Source organism: Pseudorca crassidens, chromosome 5 (assembly GCF_039906515.1).
Source record: "Pseudorca crassidens isolate mPseCra1 chromosome 5, mPseCra1.hap1, whole genome shotgun sequence".
Taxonomy (NCBI): domain Eukaryota; kingdom Metazoa; phylum Chordata; class Mammalia; order Artiodactyla; family Delphinidae; genus Pseudorca; species Pseudorca crassidens.
Genome location: NC_090300.1, coordinates 55549088 through 55555467, shown reverse-complemented (window position 1 = coordinate 55555467; position 6380 = coordinate 55549088). Strand labels below are relative to the sequence as shown.

At 40.0% G+C, this 6380-nt stretch overlaps 1 pseudogene; it reads left to right on the top strand.

The window, feature by feature from the left end:
- The first annotated feature begins 5494 nt into the window (after nt 1-5494).
- LOC137224435 (glycine cleavage system H protein, mitochondrial-like) lies at nt 5495-6011 on the top strand (annotated as a pseudogene).
- The last annotated feature ends 369 nt before the right edge of the window (nt 6012-6380 follow it).

The window sequence follows — 6380 nt, the reverse complement described above, 5'->3', positions numbered from 1 at the left end:
ATGTAGTATCATATTATCTGCATATAATGACAATTTTACCTCTAGCCTTCCAATTTGGATATAACTTATTTCTTTTTCTTCTGTGATTGCTGTGGTTAGGACTGCCAATACTGTGTTGAATAGAAGTCATGGGAGTTGGCATCTTTGTCTTGTTCCAGATTTTAGCAGTGAGTATTATATTGGCTGTGGGTTTGTCATAAATAGCTTTTACTATTTTGAGATGTGTTCCCTCTATACCCACTTTGGTAAGAGTTTTTATCATGGATATATGCTGAATTTTATCCAAGTCCTTTTCTGCATCTACTGAGATGATCATGTGGTTTTTGTCTCTTGTTTATGTGGTGTATCACATTGATTGATTTGCATATGTTGAATCATCCTTGTGAAATTGGGATGAATCTCACTTGTTCATGGTGTGTGATCTTTTTTATGTGCTGTTGGATTTAGTTTGTTAACATTTTGTTGAGAATTTTTGCATCTATGTTCATCAAAGATATTGGCCTGTAATTTTCTTTTTTGGTGGTATCTTTGTCTGGTTTCGGTATCAGGGTGATGGTGGCTTTATAGAATGTCCTTGGGTGTGTTCTTTCCTCTTCAATTTTTTGGAAGAGTTTGAGAAGGATTGGTATAATTTCTTCTTTGTATATTTGGTAGAATTTGCCTGTGAAGCTATCTGGTCCTGGATTTTTGTTTGTAGGGAGTTTTTGTTTGTTTGTTTGTTTTTGCGGTACACGGGCCTCTCACTGTTGTGGCCTCTCCCGTTGCGGAGCACAGGCTCCGGATGCGCAGGCTCAGTGGCCATGGCTCACGGGCCTAGCCGCTCCGTGGCATGTGGGATCTTCCCAGACCGGGGCACGAACCCGTGTCCCCTGCATTGGCAGGTGGACTCTCAACCACTGCACCACCAGGGAAGCCCTGTAGGGAAGCCCTGTAGGGAGTTTTTAAATTACAGATTCTATTTCACTTCAAATTATTGGTCTGTTCAAATTATCTATTTCTTCTTGATTCAGTTTTGGTGGGCTGTATGTTTCTAGAAACTTGTCCATTTCTTCTAGGTTATTGAATTTGTTGGCATATAATTTTTCATAGTAGTCCCTTACAGTTTTTTTTTTTTTTTTGTATTTCTGAGATATCAGTTGTTATGTCTCCTTTTTCATTTCTTATTTTGTTTATTTGTGTTCTCTCTTTTCTTCTTGGTGAGCTTGGCCAGAGATTTGTCAATCTTGTTTATCCTTTCAAAGAACCAGCTCTTGGTTTTATTGATTTTCTCTATTTTTTTTAAATCTCTGATTTATTTATTTCCTCTCTGATCTTTATTATTTCCTTCCTTCTGCTGACTTTAGGTTTTGTTTGTTCTTCGTTTTCTAATTCTTTTAAGTGGGAACTTATGTTGTTTATTTGAGATTTTTCTTGTTTTTTGAGGAAGTCTTGTATTGCTATGAACTTCCCTCTAAGGATTGCTTTTGCTGCATCCCATAGATTTTGTATGGTTGTGTTATCATTGTCATTTTTCTCAAAGTATTTTTAAATTTCCTTTTTGATTTTATCATTGACCCATTGGTTTTTTTAGTAGCATGTTGTTTAGTTTCCATGTAATCGTTTTTTTCTCATTTTTCTTTCTGTGGTGGATTTCTAGTTTCATACTGTTGTGGTCAGAAAAGATGCTTGAAATAACTTCTATCCTCTTAAATTTGTTAAGGCTTATTTTGTGCCCTAGTATATGGTCAATCCTAGGGAATGTTCCATGTGCACTTGAAAAGAATGTGTATTCTGATTTTTTTGGATGTAATGTCCTGAAAATATCAATTGTCTAACTGTTCTATTGCATCATTTTGTATCTCTGTTGCCTTATTGATTCTTTAACTGGAAGATCTGTCCATTGATGTGAGTGGGGTGTTAAAGTCTACTATTATTGTATCCCTGTAAATTTCTCTATGTCTGTTAGTATTTGTTTTATGTATTTGGGTGCTCCTATATTAGGTGCATGTATGTTGATGAGTGTAAAATCCTCTTCTTGTATTGATCCTTTTATCATTATATAGTGTCCTTCTTTATCTTTCTTTATAGCCTTTGTTTTAAGGTCTATTTTGTCTGATATGAGTATCATGACCCCTGATTTCTTGTCATTTCCGTTTGCATGAAATATCTATTTCCATGCCCTCACTTTCAATCTGTGTGTGTCCTTTGCCCTAAAGTGTGTCTTTTTTAGACAGCATATTGTAGGCTCTTGTTTTTTTAATCCAATATGCCACTCTGTGTCTTTTGATTAGAGCACTTATTCCATTGACATTTAAGGTAATTATTGATAGATATGTATTTATTGCCATTTTCAACCTTGTTTTCCCATTGATTTTATATTTCTTCTTTGTCCCTTTCCTTTTCTTTTTGTTTTTCCTTTTGTGGCTTGATGATTTTCTTTTGTGTTATACCTATGTTCTCTTCTTTTTGGTTTCAGTGACTCTATTGTATGTTTTTGATTTGTCATTACTCTGTTTTTCAAGTTTTTTGACCCCCTCCTATATCTATTTACCTTAGACTGGTAGTCATATAGGCTCAAACACATTCTAGGAAAAACAAAAACAAAAAACTACACTTTTTTACTCTCCTTCCCCACATTTTATGATTTTGATGTCATCTTTTACATCTTCAGGTTCACCCTTCTGCTGTTCATTGTGTGCTATCATCACTTTCATAGAAAATTTTTTGATTTAAAAAATCTGTGTACTGGCTTATTTAAGTGTTTTCCAATTGTGATTTTCTCTTTCCTATAGATTCTTCTTTTCTCTTTGGAGAAGAGTTTTTAATATTTCCTTTAGGATAGGTTTAGTATTGGTGTATTCATTTAGTTTTTGCTTGTCTGAGAAATTTTTTTTATCTCTCCTTCTATCCTAAGTGATAATCTTGCTGAGTAGAGTATCCTAGGTCACAGATTTTTCCCTTTCAGGACTTTGAATATATCTTGCCACTCCCTTCTGGCCTGCAGTGTTTCTGTAGAGAAATCAGCTGATAGCTTTATGGGGGTTCCCTTGTAATTAACTGTGTTCTTCTCTTGCTACCTTTAAAATCCTCTCTTTATCTTAACTTTTGCCATTTTTATTATATGTTTTGTTGTAGGTCTGTTTCGGGTTTATCTTGTTTGGGACCCTCTATGCTTCCTGTACCTGGATATCTGTTTCCTTTTTTAGGTTTGGGAAAATTTCAGCTATAATTTCTTAAGATACATTTTGGATCCCTTTTTCTCTTTCTTCCCCTTCTGGAATTGCTATTATGTGTAGGTTGGCATGCTTTATATTATCCCATAGGTGTTTTACATTGCTTTCATTTTTTGTTGTTGTTTTAATTTGGCTTTCTATCTGCTGTCCTGATTGGGTGATTTCCATTATTCTATCTTCCAGGTAACTTATTTATTCTTCAGCATTATTCATTCTGCTATTCATTGCCTTTAGCTCAGCTTTTGTCTCTGCAAATGAGTTTTCTAATTTTTTTTGGTTCCTCTTTATAGTTTCTAGTTTCTTTTTACAGTACTCTGCATTTCTGTTGATAGCCTTTCTTAATTCCTTCAGTATTCTCATTATCTCCTTTTTGAAATTGGTGTCTATTAGACTGAAGAGGTCTGCTTCATTGTCGGTTCTTTCAGAGAAGTGCTCTTGGTCTTTTAACTGGAAGTCGTTCCTCTGGTTCTTCATTTTACTTATATTTCTCTTACTCTGTGAATTTAGGAGAAACATTTATCTACTGTGGTCTTGGAGGGCTATTTATATGTGGGATCATCCCTGTGTAGCTTGTGTGAGTTCAGTATATTTGATGTGAGGGCTGTTTTTAGTATGGATGCCTGTCACCTGTTTCCTCAGTGTGTGCTGGTCATTATCCCCTTGATAGGGGGTGTGCAGATGCAGTGGCTGGTGCCCAGTCTTGGGGTTCTTGGCAGTGGCAGGCAGCTCAGGCATGCCCCAGGGACACGCCATGCATGTGAACATGGCTTTCAACCACTCCTGGAGTCTAGGAGGGAGGTGGCAGGGGCCCGTGACCACTCCTGGCATCCAGGGGGTCAGTGTCAGTGGCCTAAGACTGCTCCCGGGGTTTGGGAGGGAGGTGGCAGGGGTCTGCCATTGCCCCTGGAGCCTGTGCAGCTAGTGTCCTCCTCTCTGTGAGTGCACACACAGGGAAAAAGGCTACAATCCAGGTCCCGCCACTCCCCTCGGGCACCCCCCCCCCCACAAACAATGGCACCTGGCCTCTAAGGTGGCCCAGACTTCCTCTATGTACACCCCCTCCTGAAGTCACACTGAATTCCAGCCCCCCGCGTCTGTCTCCACACAGCCACCCCAGTCCTCTCCTTGGTTCTGATCTCCGAAGCCTGAGTTCCAGCACCCAGCCCCTGCCGGCACTGGCAGACACGCACATCAGCGTGGGGAGTGCAGGGTGGTGGCACTGACTGTGCAGTTCTCCCTCTGCTCCGGCTGCCACAAACTGGCTTCTGTGCTTTCCTTTGAGGCTCTGAAGCTACCCCTCTGTCCTGGCTGATCTCCCCGCCAGGGAGAGGGGGCTTCCCAGGGTGCAGGAACCTTTCCTCTTTCACAGCTTCCTCCCAGGGGTGCAGGTCCCAGCCCGATTTCTCTCTCACCTTTTTTTTTTTCTTGTTTCCTACCCAGTTATGTGGAGATTTTCTTGCCCTTTCAGTAGTCTGAGGTCTTCTGCCAGAGTTCAGTAGGTATTCTGTGAGAATTGTTCCACATGTAGATGTATTTTTGTTGTGTTTGTGGGAGGGGGTGAGCTTCACGTCCTACTATTCTGCCATCTTGATCACTCTCCTGTATATAATAATTTAAATAAACCCATTTTGCAATACGAGATAGGTCTTACGTGCTTTCTATCCTAGTTGGGAACCTTCCGGTCTCTGGTGTCAGAAACCCAAGTCCAAGTAGCTTAAACACAAGGGGGCATAAGGAAAGCAGGGAAGAGGTCTCAGAGAACCTAAGGACAGAATAAATGGGGCCTTAACTAGGGATCTCCTATCACATCTTTGCCCCTCTTTTTTGCTTCTCTTTTCCTGCCAGCATGTTTTCTCTTACCAACCACTGGCTTACTCTACACCAAGAAAACCAGTTGCTCAAAATTTTCAAGGTTTTCATCTTGCAGTTTTGGCATTAGAGCAAGACTAACTTGATTCTTAATCCCAAATGGTTAGGGACCCATTCCTAGAATAATGTCCTTAAGTCTGGGCAAGGGATTTTTTGAAAAACACAACAACTTGTGGAGAACCAAGTGGATGGAGTTGGAGGTGGGACAGGATGCCCCTAGCCCACTGCCCAGAGGAGGCAGTGGCAGACAAATTAAAAGACACCCATTATTTTTTTCCTTCTCTCCCACATGACTATTGCAAACCCCAAATCTATTATATCTTATCTCAGGCTCTGCAAAAATAACATTATTGAACTTTCAGGGTTCCGGCAAAAGCACCGTAAGTTTAGAAAAGCTAATTCTTACTGTGAACATGGCTCTGCAAGCGGCACGGAGCGTGCAGGCCGCAGTCTGTAGGCTGCAGGCCATCTCTGTGCCCAGTGCGCCCCTGACCGCTGCGGCCCTGGGGACTGTGGGCGGGCGCCCTCCGGGCTTGGCGCACCGGCCCTGCTCTGGTGTCGGTGCATAAATTCACAGACAAACATGAATGGGTACCAACAGAAAACAGTGTTGGAACAGTGGGAATCAGCAATTTTGCACAGGAAGCTTTAGGAGTTGTCGTTTACTGTAGTCTGCCTGAAGTTGAGACAAAATTGAACAAATGAGAGGAATTTGGTGCTTTGGAAAGTGTGAAAGCTAGTAGTGAACTCTATTCTCCTCTATCAGAAGTAACTGAAATTAGTGAAGCTCTAGCAGAAAATCCAGGACTTGTCAACAAATCTTGTTATGAAGATGGTTGGCTGATCAAGATGACACTCAGTAACCCTTCAGAACTAGATGACCTAATGAGTGAAGGAGTGTATGAGAAATACATAAAATCTATTGAGTGAAAATGGAACCCCTAAATAAACTAGTTTGAAACAACTTAATCTAGCATAGTTGTCTTAAATTAGTGGTGGATTTTTAAAAAGCAATTTTTAGCAAAAGAAACTACTTGCAACAATGTTTCCTGAAGAAAATACCCCTTAACCTCCTAATGACTTCAGATAAACACTATGCATCTTTTCCACAACACCCTATGATTTTTAGGCTAGTCTCCAGTTATAATATTCAGAATGCCTGAAATTATCTCTGGTAAAACTAGTTATAAAAATTATGTAATTCAAGGATAATATTGCTATCTTAAGCCTTATATGATATTGTAACTTGCTTACAGCCATCCCTGGATTTGGGTCAAAATACTCAACGATCTTCCCACT